Here is a 3,968-nt window from a genome sequence, read left to right as displayed (position 1 = left end):
TTAATCAATGAGACCGAAACATTTTAATGCAATAAAGAAGAAAGTGTTTCTTAAATTAAAAAGTGAACATCTTTTAAAATCATCTAAACTTCATATCTGATTGTTTAAATTTTCTCTTTTATAACTTGATTTTAGGTTTACTTCATACATTTTTATTTTTTATCTTAACAGAGCTTCAACAAGTTTATTATTGTTTTACTGATAGTTTATATTGAAACCTGAAAACATCCAGAGAATCAATAATTGATATAAATATCAAACTATTGATATGGTGGCAGGTGAGCTGCTCGGTGAGGCTCTTGCTGACGTCACAGCTCACCTGGCACTGGCTGAACAGGTACGGCTGTTTCTTGCCGGCGGTCTGCTCAGGTCTGAGCCACTGCAGCGCCGACGCTGATGGAGACGTCTCATAGTTCACCTCCACGATCACGTGCTGCCCTCTGATTGGTCCAGACAACAGACAGCGGTCAGGTTTGACATCAGGAACACTCAGGTGTTTGTGGACGGAGGCGGAGCTCACCTGGACAGGTCGAAGGGCAGCGTGATGTCCAGCGGCGTCCCCTTGAAGCTGTGTTTCTGGCCCAGGCTGAAGCGAGCCGGCTGCCCGTTGGCCGACACCGAAACGATCTTCAGGTCTTTGGTGTCCAACGTCTGACGAGGAAAAAACACTTTTATTATTCCTGACGTGATAAACACCGGCCCAGCTGTCCTAGCGGAGCAAAGTCCACACTAATGCAGCCTCAATAATCACCGAGAGCACACTCCATTCAGAAACACTCCATTTAAAAATCTGTTTATAAGGTACAGAAACACTGGACTGAATGTTAGCCAGGTGCTTCACAGGTGAGTTAAACCTCAACGTTTCAGGTGCAGCTCTGTGGAAATAAATCAAAACATTTGCAGAATGACACTAAATTTGTCCAAGATGCTTAAATATCATCCAAAAATGACTTGAAAATGATCCAAAATTGGAGAAAATTTGTCCAGAATTTCACAGAAGTTATCAGAAAAGACAAAAATTCTTCACATAATGACCGAAAATATTCACGTTTTAGAGTCATAAATGTTTAACTGTGGAAAAATCGTGATTGTGATTACATTTGCAGTTCTAAATGGCAGCATCATCATCAAAATGTTGGATTGATTCATGGACTGGAGTGCTAGTTTGGGTTTTTAACCGCTTACAGTTGGACTTTGATGACTGAGAACAACTTTAAGATCTGTCCACATAAACAACAAACACGCCTTAGAAACCGCTTCCAAACCCTTATTGTCCAAGATGCTTCAAAAATGATCAAAAATTATTCAAAATGCTTTGAAAATGATCCAGAATTACAGAAAAGTTTCTAGAAATGATCTAAGACACCGGAAATTTGTTCAGACCGGAACAAAAATAGGTTAAAATGATTAAAAATGATCCAGAATGACTGAAAATTTGCACAAAAGTAAGCCTGCTCAACCAGATCACATCCATTACCAACACACCTGAAGAAAATAAAACAGGTTGTGAGAATTAAACGTACCTGCAAACACCTTCAGGTGCAAAAACAACGGCTACACTGAGCAGAAAACTGTACAGTAATAGAAAATATATGTAAAAACTGGAATAAACTCGGTAGGTTTGTGCAGAATTCAACATGTTCAGATAGAAGTTTTGTTCATGAAGCTGCAAAGTGAGTTGATTTGATCTCAGGTAAGCTCACCTGTCCAACCAGATCAGCTTCACAAACAGGCTTAAGAGCGCCAATAAAATCTACTCTGGTGAATGCAACGACTACAAACAAAACCAGAGAATAATTCAACATTAAAGCGACAAACTTCTGTCTGCAGAAGGATTTAGGTTTTAAAAGGTGACACTCAGCACGTCACCTGATAAACACCTGTATCAGCCTGAAGTCAAGGTTCAGCTCCACACAGTCCTGATAAATCCACCTACTAGTGACGGACTTCACACCAGACTCCATTCAGAAATGGAGCAATTTAAGATTTCCTTCCTTAAATGTGTTTTTTATAGGAGGCAGCAAGAAAAGTTTGCTCAAAAACAGAACTATTTAACATTTTCTGACTAAAAAATATGTGAATATTAAATGTAAAAGCCTCAAATAATTACTTTCCAAATACCACAGAGTCGGTGTACATTAGTTTAGAATTGTTTGATCAATTATTAAAATCAAATCTGGACTTTTAGGGAATATTTTGTCAAACTAATGTAATTAATAACAGTAATTTAAAGTTCCCATCATGAAATAGCATTTAAAGCTCTCATAGGACCTCAGTAGTGTTGCCTGAATGAACGGATAAAAATTTACTGTTTATTACACTAAATAGTTTGATTTCAAAGTAATAAATCCACACCAAACTCCTTTCAAAAATACAGCAATTTAAGGTCAATCTAAACGGACAAGTCTCCCCAGAACTTAGTGACAAAAGATTAAATATTATTAAATATAATACACACAAAAAGAAGTGGACCGAGCCGAATTGTAGTTCTACATGTGAGGGATGAGCAAAAGTCCCCAATTACCGCTGAAACCGGGTCCGTTCATAACCAGACAGCGGTTCCGTTTAAAACTGCCGTTTTGATGTAACTGCAGGCGGTTATTTTATTATAGCACAGACCAGACTCCATTTAAAAAGATTTTATTCAGTTTATCTCATCTGTGAGATCTTAAATGTGTTTCATGTCAGCAAAGAGACTCGTGTAAATTTATTATGTGACAGGTATAAGCAATTAATTCAACATTTATTACACTTAAGTGCAATTTCAACGATAGTCATATTTTAATAACGTGTTTTTGTGACTGTTCGGCCTTTAAGTCCAAACACCATTAAATTCAGTCCTCTTGTCGCCCAACCAAACTCCATTCAAAAATTAATTTTAAAGTGTTCCTGAATGGAAATACTCTCAGACCTCGGTGATAAAAGGTAAATTTTATTAAATATGACACAAATATGAAGAAGTGGAAAGAGCCGGAATAAAGTTCTACATGTTAGGGATCGGAAGAGTCAAACAACAACGCTGAAACCTGGTCCGTTAAGAACCGGACGTCGGTTCCGTTAAAACGCACACACAGCTGGTGTAGTACTGCGCTGTAACACAGACCAAAGTCCGTGTGGATTCTGTGGGATTTTAGCGGGACTTCCGGTTAGCTCAAGAGGCTAGCAGCCCCGGTACCGGAGCACCGGGGCCGGTAAACGTTACCAGAGTGGAGAACCGGTCCTCCAAAGCCTCCACGGTGAGCGCGACCCTCCCGCTGATCACATGTCTGTTGAAGTCCACGCGCAGCAGCAGGTTGAGGTGTTTGGTGACGCATCCGGTGAAGGAGCAGAAGGAGCAGGGGTCCACCATGTTGGTCCGTCCGGGAGCAGCGACTCTCTGAAGGTTCCGAGCGAAGGACGGCCGCTTTTCTACCGGAGACAGCGCCGGTAAAATGACGTTAAGCTTCCTGTGATCTACCGGAATACGGTGAGTACACATCCGATTCCTTTTCACAATAAGACACATTTAACCGGTCTTTTCATAATAAAAGTCACAATAATAATAATAATAATAATAAAAATAATAATGATTCTACTACAAGTAAAAATACACTTTTGCTGACATTTTTATATTTATTTTTCTAATTTTTATACAGCTTAAAAAAGATATATTTTTAATTACTTAGTTCATTTTCTCATTTTTTTGTCATGTTAATTTTAACTTTTTTATGTATGTTGAATTTTCTCTATAATTTTTTAAAAAGCATTTCAATGTGTGTATTTGTCTTAATTTTAATTGATCTTTTTTCAGTATTTTTGAACTAGTATTTTCTAAATCTGTTTATGTACCTTAAATTACTTATCACAAACTTTTTTCTTTTGCAGATATTATTGTTATATTTTTGATTGTTTATAATTTTATCTATAATTAATTCCATAAATCAAAGTAAAGATTCGTTAATGATCAATAAAGACAAAAGTGGTCTGTG

This window comes from Acanthochromis polyacanthus, chromosome 1 (genome assembly GCF_021347895.1).
Source record: "Acanthochromis polyacanthus isolate Apoly-LR-REF ecotype Palm Island chromosome 1, KAUST_Apoly_ChrSc, whole genome shotgun sequence".
NCBI classification, from domain to species: domain Eukaryota; kingdom Metazoa; phylum Chordata; class Actinopteri; family Pomacentridae; genus Acanthochromis; species Acanthochromis polyacanthus.
Note: the sequence above shows the minus strand (reverse complement) of the source record.